The sequence below is a fragment of the Camelus dromedarius genome, chromosome X (genome assembly GCF_036321535.1).
Source record: "Camelus dromedarius isolate mCamDro1 chromosome X, mCamDro1.pat, whole genome shotgun sequence".
NCBI classification, from domain to species: Eukaryota; Metazoa; Chordata; class Mammalia; order Artiodactyla; family Camelidae; genus Camelus; species Camelus dromedarius.
Window position 1 is genome coordinate 65,610,781 of NC_087472.1, and position 19,705 is coordinate 65,630,485.

Sequence of the window (19,705 nt, forward strand, 5' to 3'; positions counted from 1 at the left end):
GGGGAAAGTCAAGAGGCTTCTTCACAACGAGGTGGACATTATAAATGGACTTGTCCCAGTAGAATGGAAATCTCTAGATAGTTATTAAAAATGGGATAAATAAAATAGATGTTAGTGGGATTAAAACAAAGCTTTTGATACAACACTACCTAAGGTTGGATGGACCAAAGGAACTCCCTGTCAGTCTCCTCAACATTAAAGGGCCCTAAACAAGTCTGCTCTATTTACCCAAGTTCAAAAAATATATTTGAAAGCCCAGAAAAAATCACACTGAGATACCTGACCAGTAATTGCTTGAGGCAAAAGTTAGGTCAACTAATCAAATTAAAGACTGACAAAAGGGCCTCAGTCCCTTAGCTCATATAGCTACTATAGTCATACAAAAATAGATAAAACGGCCCAGGGATAAAAGTACCTGGGATTCCTTGTAGGAGTAAGACTTGTTGATGGGGTTTTAATGGAAACAAAAATTAAAGGTATAAGAGTTGATAGAAGTGAATAACAGTTTATAAAATTGGTATATTTAAAATGGGCTTTATGTAAAATGGATACATGTGTTTTGCCTAATTATATTATAGTATGGACATTATGTCTCAATAGGCACTGCTTCTCCTGCCTGGTATTATATGACAGGGCATATAAATCTTTCTCTCAGATGATATTGATTAAACATATAAAAGGAAAACCAGTAGGGTTACCTGAGCCCACACAGTATGAAATAAAAACTGGGAGATAATATTCAGAGGCTACTAAAAGAAATAATGGAAGTATTTTTATCCCTAGGGTAAATTACTCTGAGTTTAACTTGTACACTCAGAAAGAGAGCCTTTGTTAAATGCCTGGTACAAATTTTTGAAGGCATGATAAAATAAACCTTAAACTTTTAAAACATAGAACTCTTGATTCCCAGTTTAGCTGGAAATCTCACTGATATTTAAAAAGGCAAATTAAAGAAAGTATAGTTGGGTAAATCAATCTTCAATATCATTTAGGGGCAGATCAGTTCTTTGGGGGAATTAAAAGCAAAGGTCTTTGTATTGTATATCTTTTACAAGTCAGAAATGTAAATATGGCCCACAATGACCTAAGACTAAGCCTAATTAGCTCAGTCAGGTAGAATCTGAAACCAAAAGTGGTAAAAAAGTAGGAAAAAGTGCTTTTTAAACTTAAAATGTTGGAAAGGATTCCTCACCCAAAATCTAATTCACAGCCTCCATAAGGATTTATCAAGGACAAATACAAATTTCAAAAGTCTTTTCCACAGATAGTAAAAAGCCTTAGTCACCTGAGCAATTCAATTTGACTTACTACAACTATTATTTATAAACTAGCAAGTTTATATTGCAATACGTGATTCATGATTAAGTTTTAAAATGAAGCTATGAAATCTCCTGTTATGCCTGTTTATATGTCTGTGTGTACGTTATACATATGCTATGTCTCTTCTTTCTGATAGTATTATGAAAATTAAATTTATAAAAGAGCTCTGTTTAATTGACTTAAAAGTAAGCACTTACATATTATTTTTAATGTAACAGAAACTAACCTAAATGAATTGCAAGTTCACATGATCTGGGAAAAATTCAATGTTAAATTAATATTTGGTATTAAAATTCAAGTTTGTTGGTTGAATTAATACAGCTATGTCTTACTTTTATTGAACTTAGGCTTACTAAAAGTCAAATAAGGTCATATTATCTCTGTTATAAAATTTATCAGGAATTAAAAGAGCTTGGGATGGCTATTTTGGCTTACTTGGAATAATTATACTTTATGATATGCCTATTTAAAAATAGCTTCTTCAGATTTTTGGTAACTTGCAACTTTACAGTTGTGCAAAGTTAAATGATAAAAATTTATTAAATACCTACCTAGATCATTCCAAAATTAAATAAGATACTAAAACATTAATTACTGAACAAAGGCTTCCTTTTACAGAGAAAAAAAGATATTTAAAACTAAGAATAAAAATGTTTGGTATCACATTTTGTTTTTCGTTGTGAGCTACCACAAGATCTTGTATATATTTCCCTGTGCTACACAGTATAATCTTGTTTATCTATTCTGCATAGGCCTGTCAGTATCTACAAGTTTTGAAATCCCAGTCTGTCCCTTCCCACCCCCCACCCCATAAAAAAAAAAGTTTGGTATCACACTGAACATTTTTCTATAAAAAGCACTGTTTAGAAATTATAAGTAATATTTATAAGTTTGTCAATCTACAGAATGCTAAACTAAAAGTTCATAATGGCTTACTTCTCAGTTTTCACCAGAAATTAAGGTTTTTAAAGTTAAGAATTCTACTGATATATGTAACTAAACTACTAAAATTAATAAGGAAAACATATGTGTACAAAAGGAAAAGGGTATAAGGAATGGAAGTGAATTTTGTTAAAAGAAAGTAATTTTGTCCTGGAAAGATAGAAAAAAGGAAAAAGCATAGGACAAACTCTGAAAGTAAAAGAAGTTATAGAAGGTTTGTGGAAAAGGAACCCTGAAAACAGAGTTTGTGCATGGTCATGATGGCTAAGATTAAAACAAAATTTAATTGAATAAACAAATATCAATAATATAAGTAAGCTGTTACAAAACTAGAATTTGTTTTTCTCTCTGTGTTAAGAGAACCAAGTTTTCTTGGAATACTGATCTGCTTTTGATAACAGATTGACAAGTTTTTGTACCTTTTAAATAATCTGTTGTAACTTTCTGTATTTTCCTTTAAAATATTTTATTGTCACTTTGGTTAAGTGAATAAGTATTTTTTACAGTGACCTATGATTCTATCTGAATAAGTGTTTTAAAATCTTTTAACATCTCGACAAAACTTCCCAAGTCTAATTCTAAATGAAGTTCTTTTAATCTCTAGATAATTCTGGGTTGCTTCAAAAGGCCCTGAAACATTCCAAAGTGTGCTATTAAATTAATTAGGTTTATTTGGTATGTTAAATTACATGGGAAATATTGAGAAGTAAGTGGTGAAAAGCCTTCTTAGGTTATATTGTATGGGTAAATGTCATTAATACAGATATTCTAAAAATTATATGAAATTTATAAAAAAAAAAAACAATCCTAGTGTGCATTGCTATAATATGTCTTAATTCTATTATCTTAAAATGTTGTATGCCACAGAAACAACCAAGTTTCATTGTCAACTGCATTGTCATTATATCTTTAACCATAACATTTTTAAGTCCTTTGTAGTTTATAGGCATTGTTTTACTCTGATCCTTAAACAAATGAAGATCTTCATGAAGATCCATAAAAAGAACTTTCTCACAAATATGTTTCCAATGACTTTTATATAATACAACTGAACTAGGTAAAAGATTCCAAAACTCCAAAGGAAAACCTGAAAACCTGATCTGGCTTCATCCAGATCAACAGGAATTAATTACATGGGTCTGAAAAAACTGGTTAATACGATTTATAATTTTATGACTTTTTCTTTAAAGTATTACTGATTTTTAATCTTCATCTTCTGGAACATATTTCCTCTTATGCTAATTATGAATAACATGGAAAATCAGATTTCTGCCTTAAGTGAGGTCTCCTAGTCTTGGTGATCTTTTATGGAGCTGGATTGGTTCTGGAAACTCATGGCTTAAATCCCTACTGATGACTTTATTAATGTTAGTAGCTGTATTACTTATATCATGTCTATTATATAAGATTATTGTCTTTTGCATCCCCCAATGTGCAACCAAGTCTCCAACAAAATTGATGATGGCTAAATGTCTTGAGACAATTGATCACATATATACCTCTCTATAAAATTAACTGCAATAGTGCAACTCTAGATATGGGAAAAAATAAAAAGGGAAGAACATTTCTTGGACAATAGACTAGTAAAACAGATGACCTGGAGATTTTGGTTATTAACAGGGACTAATCCAGACATAAATGGCCTATCACTGAGATCTTGGTCTGATGCAGTAATGAGACCTCCTAGTGCTATGGGACAGATTGGTCATGAAATGGCTCCCAAACCTTGGATGGGAATTTATGACCAACAGGGGGCACTATAAACAAAGAATGCTGCCTGCCATTCCAGTAAACAAAGAATGTCATCTACCATTCCAATTCTACAAGGATCAAGCCATTAGCCAAGACAGTCTCTGATCAACTGTGCACCCTGAAGGGAATTCAGGATGGAGAAAACTAGGAAGCTTTCTGTGCTTTGGATACTGACCCTAGATAGTTAAGATGCATATCTAAGGAATCATTTCAATTAATCCAAGTCCTTGCATCTTCCCATACATAGAAAAGCACTAATATCATTAAATTGAGATGTCTCTTCTTTGTGATCAGCAATAATCTTCTGATGTTTGACTACATGATTTTTCCAGCAAAAAATTTAATATGTATCCTGGATCCTCCCTTACCTCTTCAGAGCAGTTCCTCAGAGCTATCTGAAAGTCAGTCTCCTAGGCTACAATCCTCAATAATATCCCTGGATAAAACATAACTTGCAACTTTTAAGTTGTACATTTTCTTTGGTTAACAAAAATAATAAAGATCATTGTGAAAGAAAATGAAATAGAGATTTAAAAGTCAATAGAAAAGATTGATAAAACTAAGGGCTGATTCTTTGAAAAGATAAATAAAATTGACAAGTCTTTTGATAGGTTCATTGAGAAAAAAAGAAGTCTGATAAATACAATCCAAAAAAAAAAAAAGAGAGAGAGAGAGAAGAAGAAATAATGGATACCACAAAATAAAATAATTATAAGAGAATGTTATAAACAGCTATATGCCAACTAGTTAGACAACAAAGAAATGGACAAATTTTTGGAGTCATACATGCTTTAAATACTGAATCATGAAGAAACAGAAAATCTGAATATAACAATCATTAGCAAAGAGAATGAAATAGTAATGAACTCCCTACCCTTCAAAAAAGCCCAGGACCAGACACTTTCACAGGTGAATTCTAGCAAACATCCAAAGGAAATTTACTACCTACCTTCCTGAAACTTTTCCAAAAAAAACTGAAGAGGAGGAAACACTTCCTAACTCATTTTAAGAGGTCAACATAACATTGATATCAAAACCAAATACAACACAAAAATGGAAGTTACATGCCAATATCTCTGATTAACATAGATGCAATATTCATAAAAATATATTAACAAATCAAATACAACAATGTATTATAAGCATCATGCACCATGATTAAATTGGATTTATTCCAGGAATGCAAGGATGGTTAGAGGGAACAAATCAATGAACACAATACACCATTGGAGAAAAGGGAACCCTCCTACACTGTTGGTGGGAATGTATGTTAGTGCAGCCACTGAGGAAAACAGTATGGAGGTTCCTTAATAAACTAAAAATAGAGTTGACATATGATCCAGCAATCCCACTCTTCGGCATATATCCAGAAAAGATGAAAACTGTACTTCAAAAATATGCATGCACTCCAATGTTCATAGCAGCACTATTTACAAGAACCAAGACATGGAAGCAATCTAAATGCCCACTGACACATGAATGGACAAAGAAGATGTTGTGTGCGTGCACACACACACACATACACACACACACACACACACACACACACACACACACACACACACACACACAGGACTATTACACAGCCATAAAAAAGAATGAAATTATGCCATTTGCAGCAACATGGATGGACCTAAAAATTATCATACTAAGCGATGTAAGTCAGACAGAAAAAGACAAATATCATATGATATCACTTATATGACCAATGTAAAAAGGTGATACAAATGAACTTAGTTATAAAACCAAAATAGACTCACAGATATATAAAACAAATTTATGGTTACAAAAGGGGGAAAGAGAGGAAGAAATTTAAAGTTTGGGATTAAGAGATACAAAAACAGATAAACCACAAGGTCCTACTGTACAGGACAGGGCACTATATTGAATATCTTGTAATAAACCTATAATGGAAAAGAATCTGAAAAAGAATATATATGTGTGTGTATATATATATATATATATATATATATATATATATACAACTGAATCACTTTGCTGTAATCTGAAACTAACATTGTAAATCAACAATTAAAAAATACATTACACCATTTTCAAAACATGAAGAATAAAAACCATTCAATCATCTCAACAGTGAAGATAAAGTATTTGATAAGATTAATACCCATTTATAATAAAAACTCTCAATAAAGTGGGTATAGAAGGACTGTACCTCAATTTAATGGAGACCATAAATGACAAACTCATAGCTAACATCATATGCAATGGTGAAAAAGTGAAAGCTATCACTCTAAGGTTAGGAACAAGGCAAAGAGGCCCACTCTCACCACTCTTAATCAGCATAGTATTGGAAGTCTTAGCCAGAGCAATTAGGCAAGTAAAATAAATAAATATAAAGCATCCAAATTGGAAAGGAAGAAGTAAAACTGTTCATTATTTACAGATAATACAATTTTATTTACAGAAAACTCTTAAGATTCCACTAAAAATCTATTAGAAATAATGAAAGAATACAGTGAAATTGCAGGGTATAAAACCAATATACAAATGTCTACTGTCTTTCTATAAACTAATAATAAGCTAGTAGAAAGTGAAATAAACAATATCATTTACAAGTGTAACAAAAAGAGTAAAATACTTAGGAATAAATTTAACCTCAGAGGTAAAGGACATACAACTCAAAATTATAAGGCACTGTTGAATGCAACTGAAGAAGGCACAACAAAATGGAAAGATAATCTATGCTCATGGATTGGAAGAATTAATATTGTTGAAATGTCCATATTATGTAATGCAATATACAGATCCAAGGAAATTTCTGTCAAAATCCCAAGGACATTTTTCACAGAAAGAACTAAAAATTCTAAAATTTGTGTGGAAATCCAAAAGATCTCTAACAGCCAAAGCGATCTTGAGGGAAAAAAATAACTCATCTGGATTTGTCACCCTCCCTGATTTCAAACCATATTACAAAGCTCTACTAATCAAACCAGCAAAGTATTGGCAGAGAAACAGGAGCATAGATCAGTGGAATAGAACTGAGAGCCCAGAAATTAACCCACACATATATGGACAATTAATTTACTACAAAGGAGCAAAAGCATACACATTGGAAAAAGTACAGTCTCTTCAATAAATGGTGTTGGGAAAACTAGACAGTCACATGCAAAAAAAAAAAAAAATGAAACTATACCACTATCTTACACCATACATAAAACTCAACTCATTAACTAAACTTAAAAGTAAGACCTGGAAACAAAATTCCTAAAAGAAAACAGGCTATATGATCTTTGATATAGAATTTAGCAAAATCTTTCTGATTAAGTCTCCTCAGGCAAGAGAAACAAAAGCACAAATAAATAAATGGGGCCACATCAAACTAAAAAGTTTTGCATAGTAAAGGTAAATTAACAAAACAAAAAGACTGCATACTGAATGGGAGAAGATATTTGCAAATGATATAACCAATATGGGGTTAATATCAAAAGCATACAAAGAATTCATACAACTTAACATCCAAAAAAAGACAACTCAATTAAAAAATGAGCAGAGAACTTGAATAGACATTTCTCCAAATAAGACATACAGATGGCTAACAGGCACATGAAAAGATGCTCAACATCACTAATCATCAGGGAAATGCAAATCAAAACCACAATGAGATATCACCTTAAACCTGTGAGAATGACTATTATCCAAAAGGAAACAAATAATAAGTGTTGCCAAGGGTGTGGAAAAAGAAAATATCTGTGCTCTGTTTTTTGGGAATGCAAATTAATGCAACTATTATGGAAAATAGAATGGGGATTCCTTTAAAAATAAGAATATAAGTACCATATTATCCAGCTATCCCAGTTTTGCATTTTATCCAAGGAATATGAAAACACACTTTCAGAAAGATATATGCAATCCTATATTCACTGCAGCACTATTTATAATAGCCAAGATATGGAAACAGTCTAAGTGCCTATGAACTGATGAATGGATAAAGAAGATATGAGATACACGTACACAAACACACACAGACACACACAATGGAATACTACTCAACCATAAAAAGATGAAATCTTGCCAACTGCAAGAACCTAGATGGACCTTCAGGGTATTATGCCAAGAGAAATAAGAATCACTCATATGGAAAAAGAAAAACACTATGATTTCACTCATATACTCATATATGGAATACAAAAAACCAATCAAAGAGCAAGATAAATGAAAAACAAAACAAAACAAAACAAAACAAAACAAAACAAAAGTACGTAAATACAGAATGGTTACCAATAGGGCAAGCTGTAGTACATACAGAAGAAGGAATGTAATGTTGTATACCTGAAACTCACATAATGTTATAAACTAACGTAATCTCAATAAAAATAAATAACTAAAAAATATGGCCCAAGTATCTGTAGTCTACAACGAAACCACTTCAAATATAGGCAAGTTGAAAGTAAAAGGATGGAAAAAGGTATAACATGGAAACATTACTGAAAGGAAAGCTGGAGTACCTGTGTTTGATGTCAGATGAAGTAGATATCAGAGCAAATAAAACACCAGAGACAAAAAGGAAAATGATGTAGTTGTAACAAGGTCAATTCACCAATAAGACACAGCAACACTAAATATCAGTGCACAAAAAAACAGAGCTACAAAATATGGGAAAGAAATAAGAGATCTGAAATGAGAAATAGACAAAACCACAAGTATAACTGGAGAGTTCAATATATCTCTAACAAGTGAGATAGAATATAAGCAAGGATATAGAAGACTGCAAAAAATCTTATCAACCAACAAGAATTAGTTCATATATATTTAGAACACTACACTCAAAAACAAGACTGCAAGTTCTTTTGAGGTGCCAATAAAACATTTATCATGGTATACCATATCTTAGCCCATAAACAAACTTCAAATTATTTAAAACTGAAATAATAATAATAATAATTTCATTTAATAATTTAAATAATAGGTAAACTGTGTTTACCAATCACAATGAAACCAAACTAGAAATAACAGATAACAAGAAAATACATAAACAATTGAACATTAAATAATAAGCTGGTTCATAATTCATGAGCCAAAAAGAAATCTCAAGGGAAATGAAAACTACATTGAACTGAATGAAAATAAAAATATATTACTAAAATTGGTAACACACAACTAAATCAGGCCCAAGAGAGAAATCTACTGCACTGACTGTATCCTTCAGAAAAGTAGAAGAAACAAGCAGAACACTCTGACATAAATTGCAGCAGTATTTTTTGAATCTGTTTCTGAAAACAATGGAAATAAAATAAAAAATAAACAAATGGGCCCTAATTAAACATAAAAGTGCATAGTAAAGTAAACCAATGACAAAACGAAAAGACAACCTACTGAATGAAAAAATAATTGCAAATCATGTGACTGATCAGGGCTAATATTCAAAATATATAAACAGCTCATATGACTCAACATCAAAAGAAAAATCAAATTGAAAAATGGGAGAACACCTGAATAGACATTTTTCTAATGAGGACATGCAGGTTGTCAACAGGTACATGAAAAGATGCTCAACAATGTTAATCATCAGAGAAATGCATATTAAAACCACAATCAGATAACACCTCACACCTGTCAGAATGACAATCATCTAAAAGAATACAAATAACAAATGTTGACAAGGCTGTGGAGAAAAAGGAACCCTCATACACTGTTGGTGGGAATGTAAATTGGTAGAGCCACTATGGAAAACAGCAGTTTGAAATGTTAATGAATAAACTTAACTAAGGAGGTGAAAGATTTCTATGCTGAAAATTACAAAACATTGATAAAAGAAGTTAAATAAAACACAAACAAATGGGGTCACAGCCCATGTGCATGGGTGAGAAGACTAAATATTGTTAAAATGTCCATACTATACAAAATGTTCTTCACATTAAATGTAACCTCCATCAAGATTCCAAAGGTATTTCTTTATAGAAACAGAAAAAAATTCAAAATTTATATAGAATCATAGAAGACCAAAAATAGCTGTCAGTCTTGAGAAAGAACAAAGCTGCAGTCATCACACTTCCCAATTTCAAAATACATTATGAAAGTGACATCATCAAGATGGTGACAAAATCACTCCCTATTTCAGTCCCCCTCACAAGAGAACCAACTAGAAACTATCCATAGAAAAGACATCACTGTGAAAATCCCAGAATACAAAAATGAAGATGAGGTGCCACCCTCTACATCTCAGAGACTGAAAATGACCTCATTAGAAAGGTAAGAGAAATGGCTACATGCTGGCCACACTGCCTCTTCCCCAGCCAAAGGCCCCCACTGGGCCCACAATTATTCCAATTGGAACAACATAACCCAAAGTAAACATCCAGCTCCAACAATATTACAGGATGTTTTCCAGCAGGCTCACTTGGGTCTCACCTCACAAGGATCACAAGAAGAGTCTGTGTGGCTTGACCAACACAGATCAAATTGGAATAAAAGGTTTACAGAAACCAGAACTGGGATCTTGGCAGACAGTTCTTCCTCACAGCAGCACTCAAATAGAGATACTAACCATTGGTCTGCCCAACTGCAGAATCAAGCTGGTGACCCCATCTGGCCAAGCTCAGTGCAGATTTCTGCCTGATTTGAGTCCCCAGCCAATGAGCTGTACTGGCCATGTTGCATGTTATAGCCACACCTGGGCTGGGAAGGCAATGTGATGCACTGCCAATGACTGAATGTAGCTTCTAGCTCTGCCCAATCCAGAAGCCTAACCAGAGCACCTGGGAATTGACAAAGTCCATCCCAGAGTCCTGTTTACAACATCACAAGCAGTGAACCAAGCCACTGGCTTTGCCAATGAGCAAAACTGAACTGGTGACCCCATCTGTCCAAGGAGCTTGGAAACAGTTCTTCCTTCAAATCTAGTCTTAACCTTTATTCTGAGTACAAATATCCATGTTCATTTGAATGTCTCCCACAAGCACTTCATGGGCTCTGGAATCAGACTGTGTTTGAATTTCACCTTCAGCCCTTGCAATTTGTGTGAACCTGGAAAAATTATGTAGTCTCATCTAAAATTGGGGATAATAATAATTGCACCTACCTCACTAGGTCGCTGTGAGGATTAAGTTAATTAATACATGGAAATTGCTTAGGATAGTGCCTGTTATATGGTAAGTGCTTGACAAATGTTATTGGCTAAAATTATCATTCACTAAGCTGAATATATCATCTTATCTTATTTGGTCCTTCTCCTATGTTCCTTGCCCATCATCCTGCTAGCTGCTGTAGCCAAACACTCAGGACTCCTAATTCCTCCTTCCTTTTCTAATACGTATTAAATCAAGAGCCAAGGTCTGATTATTTTACCCATGTATAATTTTTAGTTTCATTTTTCCCACTTTCCCTATTACCTATATACTATTTCAGGCCTTCTTCTAAAAACTGTAATAGTCTACTACACACTCCACTCTCCCTTCCTATGATCTTGTCTTATTTAAATTACCACTGAAGCAATATACATAAAAGATAATTTAGAATAAACTAATAAATGAAATGCTAACTTAACCAAGTCATGCCCCTATTTATAACTCTGCAATGGCAATTCATTATCTATGTACCAAGCACCTCAGGTCCAAGCCCAATGCCCATAACATCTCTCTCTACTTATCTAATTCATTAATATCTACTAACTTATTTACTTCTTTAATTTCTAACTTTCAAAACTATTAATGATTAGCAAATACCTATAAGACTTTCTGTAACATTTATGCAGCCCTCGGTTTATATTACCTTGAAGTTCATTTCCTTATGGAAATACCCTATTACCCCAATTGGGTGTTATCCTCCTCAAAGTCAAGGACCTTGGCTTATATCTTTTTAGATCCTTTACCTCATTATTTTTTAGACAGCAGATCACAGCCAATAAAATCAATTCAGTGGGTTGCAAAAAAATGGAAAAAATAAAATAGAATAGGAAAATCAGAGAACATTGAACATAGTAAGGATAAAGTGCTTTCAATTCATTGCTTTCAGTTTCAATTGCTCTTCTCAGCTGGTGACAGAATATGTGGCCAGCAGCATGCAGCACCTCCTCATGATAAGCTTCCTCATGATACACCCTTAGGTGTGGAGTGCCATAGTGTGGCTCCTTCCAGTAAAAGGTTTCCCAAACACACCCAAGCAGTTTTCCAGCTAATGTTGCTGGTGTGGCACCTCCCTATGGATGGCTTTCTCTGTTATGTCCTCAGGCAGCTTTGCTATGAATTTCAAGGTACTACACCTCCTCATGGATGACTTCCCCTAGTATTCCAGAAAATAATTAACTCAGCTTCCCTGGGAATCACTCCAGTGTGGCACCTCAGCTAAATTCTACACAGTCCGGTGAGCCACAGCCATGCCTTTTCCAACAAGGTCTGGATTCTCTGTCAAGGGCAGAGGGAAGGAGGGTTTTCCAGATTTATTCCTTCCTTGGGTGCTCTATCTCATCCCTAAGAGTAGAAGCTGCACTTTGTATCTGCTATTCCTATATTCATAAGAGTTCTATTTATCCCTTACTGGCCAATCACCCACTACTACAATCCCTTGTTATAATTAAAAATTCTTTCTACTAACCTTCCTTGTTCTGGTTTCTGTCTCTTAATTGAGCCCTACCACGGGAAGTATTGTCTTTTGAAACTTTCATTTCAGTTGTGTGTGTGTACTAGGTCATAACTGTTGGGCCAAATGACGTCCTTCAAAGTCCAAGGACCCTCATTTCTGGGTTCTCAGTTGCCTGCCTGTGATCCTTCAATAGATAAAGTACATTCTTTACTGTGCATCCTTCCCCTAACAAACTAACAGCCCTAGGTAATGCCTAACCTCACAATAGCTCAGGCTGGCTTGTTTCAGCCCACCTTATCAGAGTCATAAACCCCACCGCCCTTCACAGACCCTAAACCTCTTACCTAACCTACAACCAATCAGAGCCTTATGTACAAACTGATCAGGCACCTTGTGACCCTACCTTATAAAACACCCCAACAACTGGCCCTGGGTGCTCACACAGGCACCACTCGATTGTGTGTCCCACTGTTGTCTATGGCAGAGTACCCCTAATGAACTCTTTTTCTGTTTCCACACTCTATCTCTGGTAAATTCTTTTACCAACCCATGTTTCACTGGCTCACCGACTGGCTGCCACATTGTGGCCCACAACAATAATCATAAGATCCATTCTCAAAGATCTACCACATGGATAACGGGCATTCAATCAGTGAAGTGAAAACAGGCTCTAAAATTTGGTTAAAAAAGGAAGGGTATTTCTCAAAAGCAAAATTTTGAAAACGATCATTTAATAGGATCTCCATAAGAAAAGCATGCTTAAATAAGCCATTATGACTAAGCAAATAGTTCCTTCAATTCTTTAATGAAGTCAGACTTAAGAAAATGTATTAAGGATGGAAGAGGAGGCATTTGACAAAGGATGAGTATGTAAAACTGAAACCCAGCCCTGCTAAAACTTGAGTTCCTCTACCAAGTTTGATTAACCTCTCTATTCAAAATTTTATCCCTTTCTTGCCCAACATCTGTTCTCTTCAAGATTGAGGAATATCAAAGAAAAGGGGGGATTGAAAGGGAGCAGGACCCTGTGGGCCCTCCCTGATACAAATCCTTTCTGTCCCCCATTTGTCTTTTGTAGAAAATAAGCTTCATGCAGTCTCCTTGACCTTCCCTTAGTTCCAAAGAGTAGATTCAAAGAGTTGCTAATCAGGGAAGGGAGGAAATGCATAAACTAGGGAGGAGCAGTCAAGAAATAATAGTACAGCCCTGGAGCAGGGTCCTGGTTCCTCCTCAAGGAATATACATATCTTTAAGCTCTTCTACAAGAACTAAGGCTCCCCCTACCCCTGACTCTTGCTTATGGCTGAGCAGAAGTTTCAGAGACCATTGTTTGGGGGGAACACTAGGTCCACAAGATTGCTGGCATTCTGATTAAAAGCAACTGTCCTTTTTGTTACCAAGGCTGTTGCTCCGGGATCATACCCCTGGCCCCCCTTCAATTAGAAACCAATTACTCTTATCTAAGTCTCAGGAGGAAGCTGCAATGAGAAGAAACAAGAACCGGTTAGGACCAATGGAGCCCAAGATGATGGAGGATTTGACTTCCAGTGGACCTTGAGCCTCATATGTTCACTGTAATGTAGTAGCATGCTTAGTGACACACCCTGCTAGAGCCATGACAGTCAACAATTGCCATGACAACAACCAGAAAAGCCCATACAAGGACAGAAAAGCCCATACAAGGACTGATTGGCTCCATCACATGCAGGAGGACCTGATGGCAGAAACCTCTCATAAAAATCTGCATAGACCCGACCCAGGCCAGAACTGTCTCTACTGGCCATCTTGGCTGATGGCTCCCTGCACAAGTGCTTCCTTCCTTCACTTGAGCACTTTTCTTTCCTTCTCACTGCTCAAGCACTTTCCTTCTATTTCCCCTTATGAGCAATAAAGCGGCTGTTCACTTAGTCCCTCTGCCTCTGATGTGCAAATTCTTTCACAGCCAGCAGCAAGGACCCACAGTTTGGTGGGCTTCCTAATTTAGGAGTCCTTCTATCCACTAACAAAACCAATAATCATAAGAATTGCCTTAGAAAGACTACAGCTCATAGAGAAATAAGGGATACAAAAATGTACAATACAAAATGGCTCATTAAAGGTAGGATCAGAACAACAACAAATCCCACATATTAGGTTCACTCTTTGGGAAATATCCTATCATAATCAGATAAGAAAGCAGAACTGCTTAATTTCTATTTTGTTCTATTTCCTCTTTAAAAAGAATGATTATCTAGCTAGATAGGGTAGACAAACATGGTTATGAGAGAAATGAAATGCATTATAAGTAAGGAAAGACTAACAGAACAACTAGCTGTTCTAATGTTCTGAATGTGGATTTTATCAATATTAACTATATTAGGACTGAGAAAAAAATTAACTTCTAATATATTTAAAATAGCAATAATAAACCCATTATATGGTAATATAAATAATATAGTTTATAAAAAAATAACTACCTTTAAAAATAATTATATTTTACAAAACAAAAAATAATGGGAAAAGTAGCACTGTTTTACACTTCTGCAAATCTCTTAAAATATGGCTTAACAGAAAACAGCGAGATTCTAATATCTGCTTCTCCATTCAAATCTGCTGCAAAATGTTGTTCAGGTTGAAATTTATGAAGAAAAGTCCAGATATATAACTGGAAAAAGGTGGAATATTTTAATATCCTTTTCAGATAGTTCTGGGTATTCTTTGATGCTATACCAAAATTTGACAAATGATAGTTTCCTAAAGGTTGGTCGCAATGAGGAACCTCAACTATACCAATTACTTTTTTTTTTGAAGGTTAAAAAATATTTTATTTAGAAAAATGTTGAAATGATTGTATGATAATTTGAACAGCTAGACGGTACAAACAATAAATAGAAAATTACCTTTTGATGTCTTCCAACAGTTGCATTATATGTGCCTTCTTTCTTCAGATGTGAAAAAAAAGTATACAACTGATCTTTTAACAAGTGATTATTTCTCCTTTTTCCATATTTAGAAATCCTTATGATTCCTCAGACAGTTCCTTTTGTAATAAACTTTTCTTTTCTCCCCCAGCCAGCTCCAGTGGGTTCACCTTTATAGGACCTGAGACCAGGATAGAAGGGAAGTCATGTAAATGTTTCTTTACTGGGATAAATGACCTTTTATTGCTCTAACACATTAAAATTTGTTGATCTGTCTTACACTTTGTCTCATGTATTTTGAAGTTCTGATGTTAGGCACATACATAATAAGGACTGTTATGTTTTCTTAGAGAATTATGTAATGCTCCACTTTATCCCTAATAATTTTCCTTGCATTGAAGTCTGCTCTGTCTGAAATTAATACAGCTATTTCAGTTTTCCTTTGATTAGTGTTAGTCTGGTATATCTTTCTCCATTCCTTTACTTTTAATCTCTATGTGTCTTCATATGAGTCCATTTTCTCTCCTTTATTAGCCTATCAATTACACTTCACTCTTTTTAGTGGTTGCCCTAGAGTTTGCAATGTGCATTTATAACTAATTCAAGTCCACTTTTCAAACAACACTCTATGGCATCACAGGTAGTACAACCATCTATTTAGTAATTCACTCCAGAATTTTACTGGGATTTCATACTACTTTTACCATTTTAGGAAGTAGTAAGAAAATATTCCTAATTCATTCCCTTCATTCTTTGTATCATTGCTGTCATTCATTTGGCTTAAACAGAAGGTATAATCAAAATATATTCATTGATATTATTATTTTTGAACAAACTGTTATCTATTAGATCAATTAGTTGATCTAATTATTTTTCTTTATATAGATCTGAGTTTCAGACCTATACCATTTTCCTTCTTTCTGAAGAACTTCTTTTAGCATTTTTACCAGGCTGAGCTAATGACAACAAATTTCCTTAATTTTTGTTTATCTCAGAAAGTCTTTATTTTTAACTTTTGAAGGATAAGTTTGAAGGAAATAGAATTCTAGATCTGTGGTCTTCTATCAACACTTAAAGGATTTCAATCCTTTCTCTTCTTGGTTGCATGGCTCCTGACTACAACTCTTACCTTTGTTCCTGTATTGGTCAGGTGTTTTTCCCCTGGATTATTTTAGGATTTTTTTCCTTATCTTTGATTTTCTGCAATTTGAAATATGATATGCCTAGGTGTAGGGGCCTTGGGGGTTTTGATGTTGTTGTTGTTGTTGTTGTTTTTGTCTTTGTCTTGCATTAATCCTGTTTTGTCTTCTCTAAGCTTCCTGGATCTGTGATTTGTTGTCTGACATTAATTTGGAGAAAATCTCAGTCATTATTGCTTTAAATATTTCTTCTGTTCTTTCCTTTCTTCTCCTTCTAGTATTACCATTACAAATACGATACACCAGGGAGAGAGAAGCAAAATGGCAGAGTAGAAGGACGCTTGTAGCTCACCCTCTCCCACAAATACACCAAAACTCACATCTACGGACCTAGTTAGCCAACCAGAGCACCTGCCGAACTCTGACAAAACATCACCCTCTATGAAAGATAAAAACGCCAAAAATCCGGTAGGAGAAAAGGAAAAAAGAAAGAAGAAAAAGCAAAACTGTGCGAAACCAATCCCATGGGGAGGAAGCTGCAAAGGAGGACTGGCGCTTGTTCACTGGGTCTCCCCTCTCCAACAGAGAAGCCAGTGGGATGGAAGGGGAGACTCCAAGGCTCAGATCTGCCCCAAGCACACCTTAACCAACAGAACTGAGTTAAATGGGCACAAAGGGTCCCCACGACACCCAGCCCGAGATGTGAGCTGGCAGCTGCAGGCAGGGACAGGCTGCCTGAGCCGGGTGGAGTACTGGGGTGGCTGCACTGAGGCAGCACCGGGGGACTGCAGGGTGCTGCATGCCATGGCTGGGAGGGGATACAGAGCAGAACCACCTCGGTCCCCCATAAATTGTAAAAATAAGCAAAGCAGCAGGGCTGGTGTGCCATAGCCTTTATCTCCTCAGACCTGCACCGCCATTACTGGCGCTTCTCCTGAGAAGAGAGGCGGGGCTCAGCAACAGCCACCATCTCCTCCAGTGTGCAGCGCCCGGGCGGGGGTGGGGCTGAGACCTGAATCCGCACCCTGGGGCTCCATAACCTCCTACACAGGACTGAGACTTGTTTACAGCCTGTGGCAGATAGGATCTTTCTGCCATGGCACCTCAGAAAACTCACAGTGCCAAGACAAACAAGGAACTGAGTTTTGGAACAGAGCAGGGGTGGGGCTGTTCCACGGACTTCCCTGAGCCAGCCTTTGGAGTGCCGACCCGAGGTGGAGCAGACAGCTGCACAGAACAGCAGAGCAACCGGCACCAGGAAAGGGCAGGGAGCTACCCGCCTTCTTGGCAGGAACACAGCACCTGACCATGGTGCTGGGAAGGGGTGCAATCAGCCCATCTGCCTCCCCAAAGTGCAGCATCTGACTGCGGCATCAGGAGGGGGAGAAACCCGCCTGCCCACCGGGTAAGAGCTCAGCACCAGACCCAGTGTTGGGAAGGGGCGCGAACTGCTAGCCAATAGCCACTGTGAGCAGCACAGACAAGGGCGCCAACAGAGGGCCTCTGGAAAGAACAAGCTGAGTTTGCAAAACAGGGCAAAGACACAAAGACCTCTCGATAAAATCATTAAGAGCACACCATCTCCAGGAGAACTAGATAACTGATACTTCTTAAGCAACAGTGCCAGAGAGATATGAGCAATGTGAATAAGCAGAGGAACCACTCCCAATTAAAAGAGCAAGAGAAATCCCCTGAAAGCACAATAAAGGAAATAGACATTGATGGTCTATTAGATCAAGATTTCAAAAAAAAGGCAGAAGAGAGAAGATGGCGGAGTAGAAGGATGCTCGCTCACCCTCTCCCACAAATGCACCAAGACTCACATACATAGACCCACTCAGCCAACCAGAGCACCTGCGGAACTCTGACAGAACATCGTCCTCTTCAAAAGACAGAGATGCCAAAAATCTGGTAGGAGAAAAGGAAAAAAGAAAGAATAAAATGCAAAGCAGAGCGGGACGGGTCCCACGGGGAGGGAGCAGCAAAGGAGGATTGGCGCTCATTCCCTGTATCTCCCGCCTCCAATTGAGAGGCCAGCAGGTCAGAGGGGGAACCTCCGAGGCTCGGATCTGTACAGAGCAGCCATTGACTGACAGAAATAAGTTTAACAGTTACAGAGGGTCCCAATGACACCCAGGCCGAGACATGGGCCAGCAGCTGGGGGCAGGGCCAGGCTGCCCAAGCCAGGCAGAGGATGGGGGCTGCTGCACTGAGGCAGCCCCGGGGGATTGCAAGGGGCTGCACACCGTGGCTGTGGGTGCACAGGGCAGAAACTGGTCCCACCATAAAACAACACGGTTGATGTGCCCTGGGGGGAAGGGTGCATACCCCCATCTCTGAAAACCCGCAGAAAGTTTTTGGGGGAAGAGAGGCGGGGCTCAGGCACAGCCACCATATGCTCCAGCGTTGCTTAGCATCCAGGCGGGGGCGGGGGTGAAACCTGCATCCGCACCTAAGGGCTTAGCAGCCTCAAAGGACAGACAGAGACTTCTCTACACCCCGAGGCAGTTAGGATCCTTCCATCCTGGTCCCTCAGAGAACTTGCTCTGCCAAGACAAACAACGAGCTGGGTTTTGGCCTGGAGCAGGGACAAGGTTGTTCCTCGGTCTTCCCCGAGCCCACCTGTGGAGCGCCAACCCGAGGAGGAGTGCGCAGCTGCACAGAGCAGCAGAGCGACCGGCACCGGGAGAGGGAGGGCGGCCCCCCACCTTTTGGGCAGGAATGCAGACACTGCCCACGATGCTTGGAGGGGCTGGGACCCACCGTCCCAACTGGCCAGTCTGAAACATCTGAATGCGGCATCATGAGGGGCAGTGACACACCCGCGCACAGCAAAGGAGAGCTGCACCTGACCCAGTGTTGGGAGGAGGTGCGATCCGCTTGCCCACAGGTACTGGGCGCAGCACAGAAGAGGGCGCCAATGGAGGGCCTCTGGAAACAGCAAGCTGAGCTTCCAAAACAGGACGAAGACAGAAAGACTTCAAATTAAAAGCACACAGACTCTAGGAGAACACCAACACCACCCCTTTTTTTTCCTTAAGTCTGCTGTTACTTGTTCTATTTTCTATTACCCTCTAAATTTTTACTTCTTAATTCATTTCTATTTCTCTTGGG

At 37.3% G+C, this 19,705-nt stretch overlaps 1 protein-coding gene and 1 non-coding gene across 2 annotated transcripts in view; both read right to left on the reverse strand.

Moving 5' to 3' along the window:
* The window catches only part of ZC3H12B (zinc finger CCCH-type containing 12B), a 415,031-nt gene that overhangs the window by 358,452 nt on the left and 36,874 nt on the right, over positions 1 to 19,705 (reverse strand). Inside the window, exon 2 of the mRNA XM_010982002.3 lies at positions 15,432 to 15,633. The gene's annotated coding sequence lies outside the window, so the exon portion shown is untranslated. The remainder of the gene's footprint in view (positions 1 to 15,431; positions 15,634 to 19,705) is intronic.
* Positions 15,556 to 15,681, reverse strand: LOC116151078 (small nucleolar RNA SNORD22). Its single transcript, XR_004134862.1, has one exon. It is a non-coding gene; the product is annotated as a small nucleolar RNA SNORD22 (small nucleolar RNA).